Source organism: Pseudophryne corroboree, chromosome 3, assembly GCF_028390025.1.
Source record: "Pseudophryne corroboree isolate aPseCor3 chromosome 3, aPseCor3.hap2, whole genome shotgun sequence".
Lineage (NCBI taxonomy): Eukaryota > Metazoa > Chordata > Amphibia > Anura > Myobatrachidae > Pseudophryne > Pseudophryne corroboree.
The window spans coordinates 134915775-134935148 of record NC_086446.1 but is presented as its reverse complement, the minus strand read 5'-3'; the positions used below and the strand labels follow the sequence as shown (position 1 = coordinate 134935148).

Genomic DNA, 19374 nt, shown 5'->3' with positions numbered 1-19374 from the left:
TGTAATCAGAGTTAGATTTGATTCAGTGATTTTATAAAAACAGCTAGGAAGCACAATTTAGCAGTGGGTTGCAGAGAAAAAGAAATATGCTGGCAAAAAAAATCCAATTGAGTGATTAAACAGCTCTTAATTTTCTGGCTTTATTTTTATGCTAACAAATTTGTTCTCTGAAAAGTGTCCACAAATCCAAGTCTCTGATTAACACCTTTGTAGGGATGGTTTTTCACCTATTACTAAATTAAACTTGCTTCATTGGAAAGGCAGCAAGATGCATCCTCATTTCAATGTCTACTGAAATAATACGGGTTGACACCAGGAAACATTAACGCCACTGCATCCTTGCTGCTTTCTCATGTGGAAGTCTGTTTAATGTGAAAACAAGGTGATATCTAATTAGCACACAGGTAAGAAATTAAGAAAATCTTTATTTAAGGATGAAGATGTTTCTCACAAAATCGTTGCCCCAATGCATCATTGAAATTCAAGCTGGAAAGATGATTTTAATATATCACTTGTACATTTTGTATTGCTCTTCTGGTGACAATGTAGTTTGTTTTTGTCAATTACCCTTTTAATAATAGGGTAAAGAAAATTAAGTGGATTTTTTAAAGAAAACTATACTGTCAATATACTATTAAAACAAATTAAAATGGTAAAAGTTATTGTACTTTAAGTAAAAATAAAAGAGCCAACATATCAATCCCAGTTTTGGATTACTTTAATTAACAAAAAAAAAATGCATATAGCAGAGGATAGTTTTAATCTGCTTACCTCTGGGTTATGGGCCCAGCATGCTTCCATTGCAGTACTCTGCTGCACATGTAAGTGCAAGAGATCCTGAAGCACTCACTCATCATGGGAAAGTACCAATGTGTTTCTTCGTTGGTGGATGGAAGAAACATCTTACAAAAACTCTCCAGATTATTGACTTTTTAAAGTTTTTCTAGGAAACGTTTTAGATGAATGCTTATTAGCCTTTGTCAGTATGGACTTTTGCAAAGTGTCTCTGTGGCGCAATCAGTTAGTGTGCACGGCTATTAACCAAAAGGTTGGTGGTTCAATCCCACCCAGGGACGTAATTGACCTTGTTATCAGATTTTGGTGATCTTTAAGTAGACAAGTCAAAATTTCAAACCCCCTGTTCTGGTGTAGGGTACCTGGCCTTCTCTGATGTAATCAGAGTTAGATTTGATTCAGTGATTTTATAAAAACAGTTAGGAAGCACAATTTAGCAGTGGGTTGCAGAGAAAAAGAAATATGCTGGCAAAAAAAATCCAATTGAGTGATTAAACAGCTCTTAATTTTCTGGCTTTATTTTTATGCTAACAAATTTGTTCTCTGAAAAGTGTCCACAAATCCAAGTCTCTGATTAACACCTTTGTAGGGATGGTTTTTCACCTATTACTAAATTAAACTTGCTTCATTGGAAAGGCAGCAAGATGCATCCTCATTTCAATGTCTACTGAAATAATACGGGTTGACACCAGGAAACATTAACGCCACTGCATCCTTGCTGCTTTCTCATGTGGAAGTCTGTTTAATGTGAAAACAAGGTGATATCTAATTAGCACAAAGGTAAGGAATTAAGAAAATCTTTATTTAAGGATGAAGATGTTTCTCACAAAATCGTTGCCCCAATGCATCGTTGAAATTCAAGCTGGAAAGATGATTTTAATATATCACTTGTACATTTTGTATTGCTCTTCTGGTGACAATGTAGTTTGTTTTTGTCAATTACCCTTTTAATAATAGGGTAAAGAAAATTAAGTGGATTTTTTAAAGAAAACTATACTGTCAATATACTATTAAAACAAATTAAAATGGTAAAAGTTATTGTACTTTAAGTAAAAATAAAAGAGCCAACATATCAATCCCAGTTTTGGATTACTTTAATTAACAAAAAAAAATGCATATAGCAGAGGATAGTTTTAATCTGCTTACCTCTGGGTTATGGGCCCAGCATGCTTCCATTGCAGTACTCTGCTGCACATGTAAGTGCAAGAGATCCTGAAGCACTCACTCATCATGGGAAAGTACCAATGTGTTTCTTCGTTGGTGGATGGAAGAAACATCTTACAAAAACTCTCCAGATTATTGACTTTTTAAAGTTTTTCTAGGAAACGTTTTAGATGAATGCTTATTAGCCTTTGTCAGTATGGACTTTTGCAAAGTGTCTCTGTGGCGCAATCAGTTAGTGTGCACGGCTATTAACCAAAAGGTTGGTGGTTCAATCCCACCCAGGGACGTAATTGACCTTGTTATCAGATTTTGGTGATCTTTAAGTAGACAAGTCAAAATTTCAAACCCCCTGTACTGGTGTAGGGTACCTGGCCTTCTCTGATGTAGTTAGATTTGATTCAGTGATTTTATAAAAACAGTTAGGAAGCACAATTTAGCAGTGGGTTGCAGAGAAAAAGAAATATGCTGGCAAAAAAAATCCAATTGAGTGATTAAACAGCTCTTAATTTTCTGGCTTTATTTTTATGCTAACAAATTTGTTCTCTGAAAAGTGTCCACAAAGCCAAGTCTCTGATTAACACCTTTGTAAGGATGGTTTTTAACCTATTACTAAATTAAACTTGCTTCATTGGAAAGGCAGCAAGATGCATCCTCATTTCAATGTCTACTGAAATAATACAGGTTGACACCAGGAAACATTAACGCCACTGCATCCTTGCTGCTTTCTCATGTGGAAGTCTGTTTAATGTGAAAACAAGGTGATATCTAATTAGCACACAGGTAAGGAATTAAGAAAATCTTTATTTAAGGGTGAAAATGTTTCTCACAAAATCGTTGCCCCAATGCATCATTGAAATTCAAGCTGGAAAGATGATTTTAATATATCACTTGTACATTTTGTATTGCTCTTCTGGTGACAATGTAGTTTGTTTTTGTCAATTACCCTTTTAATAATAGGGTAAAGAAAATTAAGTGGATTTTTAAAAGAAAACAAAACTTTCAATATACTATTAAAACAAATTAAAATGGTAAAAGTTATTGTACTTTAATGAAAAATAAAAGAGCAAAAATATCAATCCCAGTTTTGGATTACTTTAACAAAAAAAATGCATATAGCAGAGGATAGTTTCAATCTGCCTACCTCTGGGTAATGGGCCCAGCATGCTTCCATTGCAGTACTCTGCTGCACATGTAAGTGCAAGAGATCCTGAAGCACTCACTCATCATGGGAAAGTACCAATGTGTTTCTTCGTTGGTTGATCTAAGAAACATCTTACAAAAACTCTCCAGATTATTGACTTTTTAAAGTTTTTCTAGGAAACGTTCTAGATGAATGCTTATTAGCCTTTGTCAGTATCCACTTTTGCAAAGTGTCTCTGTGGTGCAATCAGTTAGTGTGTTTGGCTACTAACCAAAAGGTTGGTGGTTCAATCCCACCCAGGGATGTAAGTGACCTTGTGATCAGGTTTTGGTGATCTTTAAGTAGACAAGTCAAAATTTCAAACCCCCTTTTATGATGTAGGGTACCTGGCCTTCTCTGATGTAATCAGAGTTAGATTTGATTAAGTGATTTTATAAAAAAAACAGCTAGGAAGCACAATTTAGCAGTGGGTTGCAGAGAAAAAAAATATGCTGGCAGAAAAATCCAATTGAGTGATTAAACAGCTCTTCATTTTCTGGCTTTATTTTTATGCTAACAAATTTGTTCTCTGAAAAGTGTCCACAAAGCCAAGTCTCTGATGAACACCTTTGTAAGGATGGTTTTTACCTATTACTAAATTAAACTTGCTTCATTGGAAAGGCAGCAAGATGCATCCTCATTTCAATGTCTACTGAAATAATACGGGTTGACACCAGGAAACATTAACGCCACTGCATCCTTGCTGCTTTCTCATGTGGAAGTCTGTTTAATGTGAAAACAAGGTGATATCTAATTAGCACACAGGTAAGGAATTAAGAAAATCTTTATTTAAGGGTGAAGATGTTTCTCACAAAATCGTTGCCCCAATGCATCATTGAAATTCAAGCTGGAAAGATGATTTTAATATATCACTTGTACATTTTGTATTGCTCTTCTGGTGACAATGTAGTTTGTTTTTGTCAATTACCATTTTAATAATAGGGTAAAGAAAATTAAGTGGATTTTTGAAAGAAAACTATACTGTCAATATACTATTAAAACAAATTAAAATGGTAAAAGTTATTATACTTTAAGTAAACATAAAATAGCTAACATATCAATCCCAGTTTTGGATTACTTTAATTAACAAAAAAAATGCATATAGCAGAGGATAGTTTCAATCTGCCTACCTCTGGGTAATGGGCCCAGCATGCTTCCATTGCAGTACTCTGCTGCACATGTAAGTGCAAGAGATCCTGAAGCACTCACTCATCATGGGAAAGTACCAATGTGTTTCTTCGTTGGTTGATTTAAGAAAATTCTTACAAAAACTCTCCAGATTATTGACTTTTTAAAGTTTTTCTAGGAAACGTTCTAGATGAATGCTTATTAGCCTTTGTCAGTATGTACTTTTTGCAAAGTGTCTCTGTGGCGCAATCGGTTAGTGTGTCTGGCTACTAACCAAAAGGTTGGTGGTTCAATCCCACCCAGGGACATAATTGACCTTGTGATCAGGTTTTGGTGATATTTAAGTAGACAAGTCAAAATTTCAAATCCCCTGTTATGGTGTAGGGTACCTGGCCTTTTCTGATGTAATCAGAGTTAGATTTGATTCAGTGATTTAATAAAAACAGCTAAGAAGCACAATTTAGCAGTGGGTTGCAGAGAAAAAGAAATATGCTGGCAAAAAAAATCCAATTGAGTTATTAAACAGCTCTTCATTTTCTGGCTTTATTTTTATGCTAACAAATTTGTTCTCTGAAAAGTGTCCACAAAGCCAAGTCTCTGATTAATACCTTTGTAGGGATGGTTTTTCACCTATTACTAAATTAAACTTGCTTCATTGGAAAGGCAGCAAGATGCATCCTCATTTCAATGTCTACTGAAATAATACAGGTTGACACCAGGAAACATTAACGCCACTGCATCCTTGCTGCTTTCTCATGTAGAAGTCTGTTTAATGTGAAAACAAGGTGATATCTAATTAGCACACAGGTAAGGAATTAAGAAAATCTTTATTTAAGGGTGAAGATGTTTCTCACAAAATCGTTGCCCCAATGCATCATTGAAATTCAAGCTGGAAAGATGATTTTAATATATCACTTGTACATTTTGTATTGCTCTTCTGGTGACAATGTAGTTTGTTTTTGTCAATTACCCTTTTAATAATAGGGTAAAGAAAATTAAGTGGATTTTTTAAAGAAAACTATACTGTCAATATACTATTAAAACAAATTAAAATGGTAAAAGTTATTGTACTTTAAGTAAAAATAAAAGAGCCAAAATATCAATCCCAGTTTTGGATTACTTTAATTAACAAAAAAAAAATGCATATAGCAGTGGATAGTTTCCATCTGCCTACCACTAGGTTATGGGCCCAGCATGCTTCCATTGCTGTACTCTGCTGCACATGTAAGTGCAAGAGATCCTGAAGCACTCACTCATCATGGGAAAGTACCAATGTGTTTCTTCGTTGGTGGATGGAAGAAACATCTTACAAAAACTCTCCAGATTATTGACTTTTTAAAGTTTTTCTAGGAAACGTTTTAGATGAATGCTTATTAGCCTTTGTCAGTAGGGACTTTTGCAAAGTGTCTCTGTGGCGCAATCAGTTAGTGTGCACGGCTATTAACCAAAAGGTTGGTGGTTCAATCCCACCCAGGGACGTAATTGACCTTGTTATCAGATTTTGGTGATCTTTAAGTAGACAAGTCAAAATTTCAAACCCCCTGTTCTGGTGTAGGGTACCTGGCCTTCTCTGATGTAATCAGAGTTAGATTTGATTCAGTGATTTTATAAAAACAGTTAGGAAGCACAATTTAGCAGTGGGTTGTAGAGAAAAAGAAATATGCTGGCAAAAAAAATCCAATTGAGTGATTAAACAGCTCTTAATTTTCTGGCTTTATTTTTATGCTAACAAATTTGTTCTCTGAAAAGTGTCCACAAAGCCAAGTCTCTGATGAACACCTTTGTAAGGATGGTTTTTAACTTATTACTAAATTAAACTTGCTTCATTGGAAAGGCAGCAAGATGCATCCTCATTTCAATGTCTACTGAAATAATACAGGTTGACACCAGGAAACATTAACGCCACTGCATCCTTGCTGCTTTCTCATGTGGAAGTCTGTTTAATGTGAAAACAAGGTGATATCTAATTAGCACACAGGTAAGGAATTAAGAAAATCTTTATTTAAGGGTGAAAATGTTTCTCACAAAATCGTTGCCCCAATGCATCATTGAAATTCAAGCTGGAAAGATGATTTTAATATATCACTTGTACATTTTGTATTGCTCTTCTGGTGACAATGTAGTTTGTTTTTGTCAATTACCATTTTAATAATAGGGTAAAGAAAATTAAGTGGATTTTTGAAAGAAAACAATACTGTCAATATACTATTAAAACAAATTAAAATGGTAAAAGTTATTGTACTGTAAGTAAAAATAAAAGAGCCAACATATCAATCCCAGTTTTGGATTACTTTAATTAACAAAAAAAAATGCATATAGCAGAGGATAGTTTCAATCTGCCTACCTCTGGGTTATGTGCCCAGCATGCTTCCATTGCTGTACTCTGCTGCACATGTAAGTGCAATAGATCCTGAAGCACTCACTCATCCTGGGAAAGTACCAATGTGTTTCTTCGTTGGTTGATGGAAGAAACATCTTACAAAAACTCTCCACATTATTGACTTTTTAAAGTTTTTCTAGGAAACGTTCTAGATGAATGCTTATTAGCCTTTGTCAGTATGTACTTTTGCAAAGTGTCTCTGTGGCGCAATCAGTTAGTGTGTATGGCTATTAACCAAAAGGTTGGTGGTTCAATCCTACCCAGGGACGTAATTGACCTTGTTATCAGATTTTGGTGATCTTTAAGTAGACAAGTCAAAATTTCAAACCCCCTCTTATGGTGTAGGGTACCTGGCCTTCTCTGATGTAATCAGAGTTAGATTTGATTCAGTGATTTTATAAAAACAGCTAGGAAGCACAATTTAGCAGTGGGTTGCAGAGAAAAAGAAATATGCTGGCAAAAAAATCCAATTGAGTGATTAAACAGCTCTTCATTTTCTGGCTTTATTTTTATGCTAACAAATTTGTTCTCTGAAAAGTGTCCACAAAGCCAAGTCTCTGATTAATACCTTTGTAGGGATGGTTTTTCACCTATTACTAAATTAAACTTGCTTCATTGGAAAGGCAGCAAGATGCATCCTCATTTCAATGTCTACTGAAATAATACAGGTTGACACCAGGAAACATTAACGCCACTGCATCCTTGCTGCTTTCTCATGTAGAAGTCTGTTTAATGTGAAAACAAGGTGATATCTAATTAGCACACAGGTAAGGAATTAAGAAAATCTTTATTTAAGGGTGAAGATGTTTCTCACAAAATCGTTGCCCCAATGCATCATTGAAATTCAAGCTGGAAAGATGATTTTAATATATCACTTGTACATTTTGTATTGCTCTTCTGGTGACAATGTAGTTTGTTTTTGTCAATTACCCTTTTAATAATAGGGTAAAGAAAATTAAGTGGATTTTTTAAAGAAAACTATACTGTCAATATACTATTAAAACAAATTAAAATGGTAAAAGTTATTGTACTTTAAGTAAAAATAAAAGAGCCAACATATCAATCCCAGTTTTGGATTACTTTAATTAACAAAAAAAATGCATATAGCAGAGGATAGTTTTAATCTGCTTACCTCTGGGTTATGGGCCCAGCATGCTTCCATTGCAGTACTCTGCTGCACATGTAAGAGCAAGAGATCCTGAAGCACTCACTCATCATGGGAAAGTACCAATGTGTTTCTTCGTTGGTGGATGGAAGAAACATCTTACAAAAACTCTCCAGATTATTGACTTTTTAAAGTTTTTCTAGGAAACGTTTTAGATGAATGCTTATTAGCCTTTGTCAGTATGGACTTTTGCAAAGTGTCTCTGTGGCGCAATCAGTTAGTGTGTATGGCTATTAACCAAAAGGTTGGTGGTTCAATCCCACCCAGGGACGTAATTGACCTTGTTATCAGATTTTGGTGATCTTTAAGTAGACAAGTCAAAATTTCAAAATCCCTCTTATGGTGTAGGGTACTTGGCCTTCTCTGATGTAATCAGAGTTAGATTTGATTAAGTGATTTTATAAAAAAAACAGCTAGGAAGCACAATTTAGCAGTGGGTTGCAGAGAAAAAAAATATGCTGGCAGAAAAATCCAATTGAGTGATTAAACAGCTCTTCATTTTCTGGCTTTATTTTTATGCTAACAAATTTGTTCTCTGAAAAGTGTCCACAAAGCCAAGTCTCTGATGAACACCTTTGTAAGGATGGTTTTTACCTATTACTAAATTAAACTTGCTTCATTGGAAAGGCAGCAAGATGCATCCTCATTTCAATGTCTACTGAAATAATACAGGTTGACACCAGGAAACATTAACGCCAATGCATCCTTGCTGCTTTCTCATGTAGAAGTCTGTTTAATGTGAAAACAAGGTGATATCTAATTAGCACACAGGTAAGGAATTAAGAAAATCTTTATTTAAGGGTGAAGATGTTTCTCACAAAATCGTTGCCCCAATGCATCATTGAAATTCAAGCTGGAAAGATGATTTTAATATATCACTTGTACATTTTGTATTGCTCTTCTGGTGACAATGTAGTTTGTTTTTGTCAATTACCATTTTAATAATAGGGTAAAGAAAATTAAGTGGATTTTTGAAAGATAACTATACTGTCAATATACTATTAAAACAAATTAAAATGGTAAAAGTTATTATACTTTAAGTAAACATAAAATAGCTAACATATCAATCCCAGTTTTGGATTACTTTAATTAACAAAAAAAATGCATATAGCAGAGGATAGTTTCAATCTGCCTACCTCTGGGTAATGGGCCCAGCATGCTTCCATTGCAGTACTCTGCTGCACATGTAAGTGCAAGAGATCCTGAAGCACTCACTCATCATGGGAAAGTACCAATGTGTTTCTTCGTTGGTTGATTTAAGAAAATTCTTACAAAAACTCTCCAGATTATTGACTTTTTAAAGTTTTTCTAGGAAACGTTCTAGATGAATGCTTATTAGCCTTTGTCAGTATGTACTTTTTGCAAAGTGTCTCTGTGGCGCAATCGGTTAGTGTGTCTGGCTACTAACCAAAAGGTTGGTGGTTCAATCCCACCCAGGGACATAATTGACCTTGTGATCAGGTTTTGGTGATATTTAAGTAGACAAGTCAAAATTTCAAACCCCCTGTTATGGTGTAGGGTACCTGGCCTTTTCTGATGTAATCAGAGTTAGATTTGATTCAGTGATTTAATAAAAAATAGCTAGGAAGCACAATTTAGCAGTGGGTTGCAGAGAAAAAGAAATATGCTGGCAAAAAAAATCCAATTGAGTTATTAAACAGCTCTTCATTTTCTGGCTTTATTTTTATGCTAACAAATTTGTTCTCTGAAAAGTGTCCACAAAGCCAAGTCTCTGATTAATACCTTTGTAGGGATGGTTTTTCACCTATTACTAAATTAAACTTGCTTCATTGGAAAGGCAGCAAGATGCATCCTCATTTCAATGTCTACTGAAATAATACAGGTTGACACCAGGAAACATTAACGCCACTGCATCCTTGCTGCTTTCTCATGTAGAAGTCTGTTTAATGTGAAAACAAGGTGATATCTAATTAGCACACAGGTAAGGAATTAAGAAAATCTTTATTTAAGGGTGAAGATGTTTCTCACAAAATCGTTGCCCCAATGCATCATTGAAATTCAAGCTGGAAAGATGATTTTAATATATCACTTGTACATTTTGTATTGCTCTTCTGGTGACAATGTAGTTTGTTTTTGTCAATTACCCTTTTAATAATAGGGTAAAGAAAAATAAGTGGATTTTTTAAAGAAAACTATACTGTCAATATACTATTAAAACAAATTAAAATGGTAAAAGTTATTGTACTTTAAGTAAAAATAAAAGAGCCAAAATATCAATCCCAGTTTTGGATTACTTTAACAAAAAAAAAAAATGCATATAGCAGTGGATAGTTTCCATCTGCCTACCACTGGGTTATGGGCCCAGCATGCTTCCATTGCTGTACTCTGCTGCACATGTAAGTGCAAGAGATCCTGAAGCACTCACTCATCATGGGAAAGTACCAATGTGTTTCTTCGTTGGTTGATGGAAGAAACATCTTACAAAAACTCTCCAGATTATTGACTTTTTAAAGTTTTTCTAGGAAACGTTTTAGATGAATGCTTATTAGCCTTTGTCAGTATCCACTTTTGCAAAGTGTCTCTGTGGTGCAATCAGTTAGTGTGTTTGGCTACTAACCAAAAGGTTGGTGGTTCAATCCCACCCAGGGATGTAAGTGACCTTGTGATCAGGTTTTGGTGATCTTTAAGTAGACAAGTCAAAATTTCAAACCCCCTCTTATGATGTAGGGTACCTGGCCTTCTCTGATGTAATCAGAGTTAGATTTGATTCAGTGATTTTATAAAAACAGTTAGGAAGCACAATTTAGCAGTGGGTTGCAGAGAAAAAGAAATATGCTGGCAAAAAAAATCCAATTGAGTGATTAAACAGCTCTTAATTTTCTGGCTTTATTTTTATGCTAACAAATTTGTTCTCTGAAAAGTGTCCACAAATCCAAGTCTCTGATTAACACCTTTGTAGGGATGGTTTTTCACCTATTACTAAATTAAACTTGCTTCATTGGAAAGGCAGCAAGATGCATCCTCATTTCAATGTCTACTGAAATAATACGGGTTGACACCAGGAAACATTAACGCCACTGCATCCTTGCTGCTTTCTCATGTGGAAGTCTGTTTAATGTGAAAACAAGGTGATATCTAATTAGCACAAAGGTAAGGAATTAAGAAAATCTTTATTTAAGGATGAAGATGTTTCTCACAAAATCGTTGCCCCAATGCATCGTTGAAATTCAAGCTGGAAAGATGATTTTAATATATCACTTGTACATTTTGTATTGCTCTTCTGGTGACAATGTAGTTTGTTTTTGTCAATTACCCTTTTAATAATAGGGTAAAGAAAATTAAGTGGATTTTTTAAAGAAAACTATACTGTCAATATACTATTAAAACAAATTAAAATGGTAAAAGTTATTGTACTTTAAGTAAAAATAAAAGAGCCAACATATCAATCCCAGTTTTGGATTACTTTAATTAACAAAAAAAAATGCATATAGCAGAGGATAGTTTTAATCTGCTTACCTCTGGGTTATGGGCCCAGCATGCTTCCATTGCAGTACTCTGCTGCACATGTAAGTGCAAGAGATCCTGAAGCACTCACTCATCATGGGAAAGTACCAATGTGTTTCTTCGTTGGTGGATGGAAGAAACATCTTACAAAAACTCTCCAGATTATTGACTTTTTAAAGTTTTTCTAGGAAACGTTTTAGATGAATGCTTATTAGCCTTTGTCAGTATGGAATTTTGCAAAGTGTCTCTGTGGCGCAATCAGTTAGTGTGCACGGCTATTAACCAAAAGGTTGGTGGTTCAATCCCACCCAGGGACGTAATTGACCTTGTTATCAGATTTTGGTGATCTTTAAGTAGACAAGTCAAAATTTCAAACCCCCTGTTCTGGTGTAGGGTACCTGGCCTTCTCTGATGTAGTTAGATTTGATTCAGTGATTTTATAAAAACAGTTAGGAAGCACAATTTAGCAGTGGGTTGCAGAGAAAAAGAAATATGCTGGCAAAAAAAATCCAATTGAGTGATTAAACAGCTCTTAATTTTCTGGCTTTATTTTTATGCTAACAAATTTGTTCTCTGAAAAGTGTCCACAAAGCCAAGTCTCTGATTAACACCTTTGTAAGGATGGTTTTTAACCTATTACTAAATTAAACTTGCTTCATTGGAAAGGCAGCAAGATGCATCCTCATTTCAATGTCTACTGAAATAATACAGGTTGACACCAGGAAACATTAACGCCACTGCATCCTTGCTGCTTTCTCATGTGGAAGTCTGTTTAATGTGAAAACAAGGTGATATCTAATTAGCACACAGGTAAGGAATTAAGAAAATCTTTATTTAAGGGTGAAGATGTTTCTCACAAAATCGTTGCCCCAATGCATCATTGAAATTCAAGCTGGAAAGATGATTTTAATATATCACTTGTACATTTTGTATTGCTCTTCTGGTGACAATGTAGTTTGTTTTTGTCAATTACCCTTTTAATAATAGGGTAAAGAAAATTAAGTGGATTTTTAAAAGAAAACAAAACTTTCAATATACTATTAAAACAAATTAAAATGGTAAAAGTTATTGTACTTTAATGAAAAATAAAAGAGCAAAAATATCAATCCCAGTTTTGGATTACTTTAACAAAAAAAATGCATATAGCAGAGGATAGTTTCAATCTGCCTACCTCTGGGTAATGGGCCCAGCATGCTTCCATTGCAGTACTCTGCTGCACATGTAAGTGCAAGAGATCCTGAAGCACTCACTCATCATGGGAAAGTACCAATGTGTTTCTTCGTTGGTTGATCTAAGAAACGTCTTACAAAAACTCTCCAGATTATTGACTTTTTAAAGTTTTTCTAGGAAACGTTCTAGATGAATTCTTATTAGCCTTTGTCAGTATCCACTTTTGCAAAGTGTCTCTGTGGTGCAATCAGTTAGTGTGTTTGGCTACTAACCAAAAGGTTGGTGGTTCAATCCCACCCAGGGATGTAAGTGACCTTGTGATCAGGTTTTGGTGATCTTTAAGTAGACAAGTCAAAATTTCAAACCCCCTTTTATGATGTAGGGTACCTGGCCTTCTCTGATGTAATCAGAGTTAGATTTGATTAAGTGATTTTATAAAAAAAACAGCTAGGAAGCACAATTTAGCAGTGGGTTGCAGAGAAAAAAAATATGCTGGCAGAAAAATCCAATTGAGTGATTAAACAGCTCTTCATTTTCTGGCTTTATTTTTATGCTAACAAATTTGTTCTCTGAAAAGTGTCCACAAAGCCAAGTCTCTGATGAACACCTTTGTAAGGATGGTTTTTACCTATTACTAAATTAAACTTGCTTCATTGGAAAGGCAGCAAGATGCATCCTCATTTCAATGTCTACTGAAATAATACGGGTTGACACCAGGAAACATTAACGCCACTGCATCCTTGCTGCTTTCTCATGTGGAAGTCTGTTTAATGTGAAAACAAGGTGATATCTAATTAGCACACAGGTAAGGAATTAAGAAAATCTTTATTTAAGGGTGAAGATGTTTCTCACAAAATCGTTGCCCCAATGCATCATTGAAATTCAAGCTGGAAAGATGATTTTAATATATCACTTGTACATTTTGTATTGCTCTTCTGGTGACAATGTAGTTTGTTTTTGTCAATTACCATTTTAATAATAGGGTAAAGAAAATTAAGTGGATTTTTGAAAGAAAACTATACTGTCAATATACTATTAAAACAAATTAAAATGGTAAAAGTTATTATACTTTAAGTAAACATACAATAGCTAACATATCAATCCCAGTTTTGGATTACTTTAATTAACAAAAAAAATGCATATAGCAGAGGATAGTTTCAATCTGCCTACCTCTGGGTAATGGGCCCAGCATGCTTCCATTGCAGTACTCTGCTGCACATGTAAGTGCAAGAGATCCTGAAGCACTCACTCATCATGGGAAAGTACCAATGTGTTTCTTCGTTGGTTGATTTAAGAAAATTCTTACAAAAACTCTCCAGATTATTGACTTTTTAAAGTTTTTCTAGGAAACGTTCTAGATGAATGCTTATTAGCCTTTGTCAGTATGTACTTTTTGCAAAGTGTCTCTGTGGCGCAATCGGTTAGTGTGTCTGGCTACTAACCAAAAGGTTGGTGGTTCAATCCCACCCAGGGACATAATTGACCTTGTGATCAGGTTTTGGTGATATTTAAGTAGACAAGTCAAAATTTCAAACCCCCTGTTATGGTGTAGGGTACCTGGCCTTTTCTGATGTAATCAGAGTTAGATTTGATTCAGTGATTTAATAAAAACAGCTAAGAAGCACAATTTAGCAGTGGGTTGCAGAGAAAAAGAAATATGCTGGCAAAAAAAATCCAATTGAGTTATTAAACAGCTCTTCATTTTCTGGCTTTATTTTTATGCTAACAAATTTGTTCTCTGAAAAGTGTCCACAAAGCCAAGTCTCTGATTAATACCTTTGTAGGGATGGTTTTTCACCTATTACTAAATTAAACTTGCTTCATTGGAAAGGCAGCAAGATGCATCCTCATTTCAATGTCTACTGAAATAATACAGGTTGACACCAGGAAACATTAACGCCACTGCATCCTTGCTGCTTTCTCATGTAGAAGTCTGTTTAATGTGAAAACAAGGTGATATCTAATTAGCACACAGGTAAGGAATTAAGAAAATCTTTATTTAAGGGTGAAGATGTTTCTCACAAAATCGTTGCCCCAATGCATCATTGAAATTCAAGCTGGAAAGATGATTTTAATATATCACTTGTACATTTTGTATTGCTCTTCTGGTGACAATGTAGTTTGTTTTTGTCAATTACCCTTTTAATAATAGGGTAAAGAAAATTAAGTGGATTTTTTAAAGAAAACTATACTGTCAATATACTATTAAAACAAATTAAAATGGTAAAAGTTATTGTACTTTAAGTAAAAATAAAAGAGCCAAAATATCAATCCCAGTTTTGGATTACTTTAATTAACAAAAAAAAATGCATATAGCAGTGGATAGTTTCCATCTGCCTACCACTAGGTTATGGGCCCAGCATGCTTCCATTGCTGTACTCTGCTGCACATGTAAGTGCAAGAGATCCTGAAGCACTCACTCATCATGGGAAAGTACCAATGTGTTTCTTCGTTGGTGGATGGAAGAAACATCTTACAAAAACTCTCCAGATTATTGACTTTTTAAAGTTTTTCTAGGAAACGGTTTAGATGAATGCTTATTAGCCTTTGTCAGTATGGACTTTTGCAAAGTGTCTCTGTGGCGCAATCAGTTAGTGTGCACGGCTATTAACCAAAAGGTTGGTGGTTCAATCCCACCCAGGGATGTAATTGACCTTGTTATCAGATTTTGGTGATCTTTAAGTAGACAAGTCAAAATTTCAAACCCCCTGTTCTGGTGTAGGGTACCTGGCCTTCTCTGATGTAATCAGAGTTAGATTTGATTCAGTGATTTTATAAAAACAGTTAGGAAGCACAATTTAGCAGTGGGTTGCAGAGAAAAAGAAATATGCTGGCAAAAAAAATCCAATTGAGTGATTAAACAGCTCTTAATTTTCTGGCTTTATAATTATGCTAACAAATTTGTTCTCTGAAAAGTGTCCACAAAGCCAAGTCTCTGATGAACACCTTTGTAAGGATGGTTTTTAACTTATTACTAAATTAAACTTGCTTCATTGGAAAGGCAGCAAGATGCATCCTCATTTCAATGTCTACTGAAATAATACAGGTTGACACCAGGAAACATTAACGCCACTGCATCCTTGCTGCTTTCTCATGTGGAAGTCTGTTTAATGTGAAAACAAGGTGATATCTAATTAGCACACAGGTAAGGAATTAAGAAAATCTTTATTTAAGGGTGAAAATGTTTCTCACAAAATCGTTGCCCCAATGCATCATTGAAATTCAAGCTGGAAAGATGATTTTAATATATCACTTGTACATTTTGTATTGCTCTTCTGGTGACAATGTAGTTTGTTTTTGTCAATTACCATTTTAATAATAGGGTAAAGAAAATTAAGTGGATTTTTGAAAGAAAACAATACTGTCAATATACTATTAAAACAAATTAAAATGGTAAAAGTTATTGTACTGTAAGTAAAAATAAAAGAGCCAACATATCAATCCCAGTTTTGGATTACTTTAATTAACAAAAAAAAATGCATATAGCAGAGGATAGTTTCCATCTGCCTACCTCTGGGTTATGTGCCCAGCATGCTTCCATTGCTGTACTCTGCTGCACATGTAAGTGCAATAGATCCTGAAGCACTCACTCATCCTGGGAAAGTACCAATGTGTTTCTTCGTTGGTTGATGGAAGAAACATCTTACAAAAACTCTCCACATTATTGACTTTTTAAAGTTTTTCTAGGAAACGTTCTAGATGAATGCTTATTAGCCTTTGTCAGTATGTACTTTTGCAAAGTGTCTCTGTGGCGCAATCAGTTAGTGTGTATGGCTATTAACCAAAAGGTTGGTGGTTCAATCCTACCCAGGGACGTAATTGACCTTGTTATCAGATTTTGGTGATCTTTAAGTAGACAAGTCAAAATTTCAAACCCCCTCTTATGGTGTAGGGTACCTGGCCTTCTCTGATGTAATCAGAGTTAGATTTGATTCAGTGATTTTATAAAAACAGCTAGGAAGCACAATTTAGCAGTGGGTTGCAGAGAAAAAGAAATATGCTGGCAAAAAAATCCAATTGAGTGATTAAACAGCTCTTCATTTTCTGGCTTTATTTTTATGCTAACAAATTTGTTCTCTGAAAAGTGTCCACAAAGCCAAGTCTCTGATTAATACCTTTGTAGGGATGGTTTTTCACCTATTACTAAATTAAACTTGCTTCATTGGAAAGGCAGCAAGATGCATCCTCATTTCAATGTCTACTGAAATAATACAGGTTGACGCCAGGAAACATTAACGCCACTGCATCCTTGCTGCTTTCTCATGTAGAAGTCTGTTTAATGTGAAAACAAGGTGATATCTAATTAGCACACAGGTAAGGAATTAAGAAAATCTTTATTTAAGGGTGAAGATGTTTCTCACAAAATCGTTGCCCCAATGCATCATTGAAATTCAAGCTGGAAAGATGATTTTAATATATCACTTGTACATTTTGTATTGCTCTTCTGGTGACAATGTAGTTTGTTTTTGTCAATTACCCTTTTAATAATAGGGTAAAGAAAATTAAGTGGATTTTTTAAAGAAACCTATACTGTCAATATACTATTAAAACAAATTAAAATGGTAAAAGTTATTGTACTTTAAGTAAAAATAAAAGAGCCAACATATCAATCCCAGTTTTGGATTACTTTAATTAACAAAAAAAATGCATATAGCAGAGGATAGTTTTAATCTGCTTACCTCTGGGTTATGGGCCCAGCATGCTTCCATTGCAGTACTCTGCTGCACATGTAAGAGCAAGAGATCCTGAAGCACTCACTCATCATGGGAAAGTACCAATGTGTTTCTTCGTTGGTGGATGGAAGAAACATCTTACAAAAACTCTCCAGATTATTGACTTTTTAAAGTTTTTCTAGGAAACGTTTTAGATGAATGCTTATTAGCCTTTGTCAGTATGGACTTTTGCAAAGTGTCTCTGTGGCGCAATCAGTTAGTGTGTATGGCTATTAACCAAAAGGTTGGTGGTTCAATCCCACCCAGGGACGTAATTGACCTTGTTATCAGATTTTGGTGATCTTTAAGTAGACAAGTCAAAATTTCAAAATCCCTCTTATGGTGTAGGGTACCTGGCCTTCTCTGATGTAATCAGAGTTAGATTTGATTAAGTGATTTTATAAAAAAAACAGCTAGGAAGCACAATTTAGCAGTGGGTTGCAGAGAAAAAAAATATGCTGGCAGAAAAATCCAATTGAGTGATTAAACAGCTCTTCATTTTCTGGCTTTATTTTTATGCTAACAAATTTGTTCTCTGAAAAGTGTCCACAAAGCCAAGTCTCTGATGAACACCTTTGTAAGGATGGTTTTTACCTATTACTAAATTAAACTTGCTTCATTGGAAAGGCAGCAAGATGCATCCTCATTTCAATGTCTACTGAAATAATACAGGTTGACACCAGGAAACATTAACGCCAATGCATCCTTGCTGCTTTCTCATGTAGAAGTCTGTTTAATGTGAAAACAAGGTGATATCTAATTAGCACACAGGTAAGGAATTAAGAAAATCTTTATTTAAGGGTGAAGATGTTTCTCACAAAATCGTTGCCCCAATGCATCATTGAAATTCAAGCTGGAAAGATGATTTTAATATATCACTTGTACATTTTGTATTGCTCTTCTGGTGACAATGTAGTTTGTTTTTGTCAATTACCATTTTAATAATAGGGTAAAGAAAATTAAGTGGATTTTTGAAAGAAAACTATACTGTCAATATACTATTAAAACAAATTAAAATGGTAAAAGTTATTATACTTTAAGTAAACATAAAATAGCTAACATATCAATCCCAGTTTTGGATTACTTTAATTAACAAAAAAAATGCATATAGCAGAGGATAGTTTCAATCTGCCTACCTCTGGGTAATGGGCCCAGCATGCTTCCATTGCAGTACTCTGCTGCACATGTAAGTGCAAGAGATCCTGAAGCACTCACTCATCATGGGAAAGTACCAATGTGTTTCTTCGTTGGTTGATTTAAGAAAATTCTTACAAAAACTCTCCAGATTATTGACTTTTTAAAGTTTTTCTAGGAAACGTTCTAGATGAATGCTTATTAGCCTTTGTCAGTATGTACTTTTTGCAAAGTGTCTCTGTGGCGCAATCGGTTAGTGTGTCTGGCTACTAACCAAAAGGTTGGTGGTTCAATCCCACCCAGGGACATAATTGACCTTGTGATCAGGTTTTGGTGATATTTAAGTAGACAAGTCAAAATTTCAAACCCCCTGTTATGGTGTAGGGTACCTGGCCTTTTCTGATGTAATCAGAGTTAGATTTGATTCAGTGATTTAATAAAAAACAGCTAGGAAGCACAATTTAGCAGTGGGTTGCAGAGAAAAAGAAATATGCTGGCAAAAAAAATCCAATTGAGTTATTAAACAGCTCTTCATTTTCTGGCTTTATTTTTATGCTAACAAATTTGTTCTCTGAAAAGTGTCCACAAAGCCAAGTCTCTGATTAATACCTTTGTAGGGATGGTTTTTCACCTATTACTAAATTAAACTTGCTTCATTGGAAAGGCAGCAAGATGCATCCTCATTTCAATGTCTACTGAAATAATACAGGTTGACACCAGGAAACATTAACGCCACTGCATCCTTGCTGCTTTCTCATGTAGAAGTCTGTTTAATGTGAAAACAAGGTGATATCTAATTAGCACACAGGTAAGGAATTAAGAAAATCTTTATTTAAGGGTGAAGATGTTTCTCACAAAATCGTTGCCCCAATGCATCATTGAAATTCAAGCTGGAAAGATGATTTTAATATATCACTTGTACATTTTGTATTGCTCTTCTGGTGACAATGTAGTTTGTTTTTGTCAATTACCCTTTTAATAATAGGGTAAAGAAAATTAAGTGGATTTTTTAAAGAAAACTATACTGTCAATATACTATTAAAACAAATTAAAATGGTAAAATTTATTGTACTTTAAGTAA

At 34.7% G+C, this 19374-nt stretch overlaps 4 non-coding genes across 4 annotated transcripts; all 4 read left to right on the top strand.

The window, feature by feature from the left end:
• The first annotated feature begins 4501 nt into the window (after window positions 1-4501).
• TRNAS-ACU (transfer RNA serine (anticodon ACU)) lies at window positions 4502-4575 on the top strand. The gene has a single exon. It is a non-coding gene; the product is annotated as a tRNA-Ser (tRNA).
• Window positions 4576-9180: 4605 nt separating this feature from the next.
• TRNAS-ACU (transfer RNA serine (anticodon ACU)) lies at window positions 9181-9254 on the top strand. The gene has a single exon. It is a non-coding gene; the product is annotated as a tRNA-Ser (tRNA).
• Window positions 9255-13849: 4595 nt separating this feature from the next.
• Window positions 13850-13923, top strand: TRNAS-ACU (transfer RNA serine (anticodon ACU)). Its single transcript has one exon. It is a non-coding gene; the product is annotated as a tRNA-Ser (tRNA).
• A 4604-nt stretch (window positions 13924-18527) lies between these two features.
• Window positions 18528-18601, top strand: TRNAS-ACU (transfer RNA serine (anticodon ACU)). The gene has a single exon. It is a non-coding gene; the product is annotated as a tRNA-Ser (tRNA).
• Window positions 18602-19374: the final 773 nt, after the last annotated feature.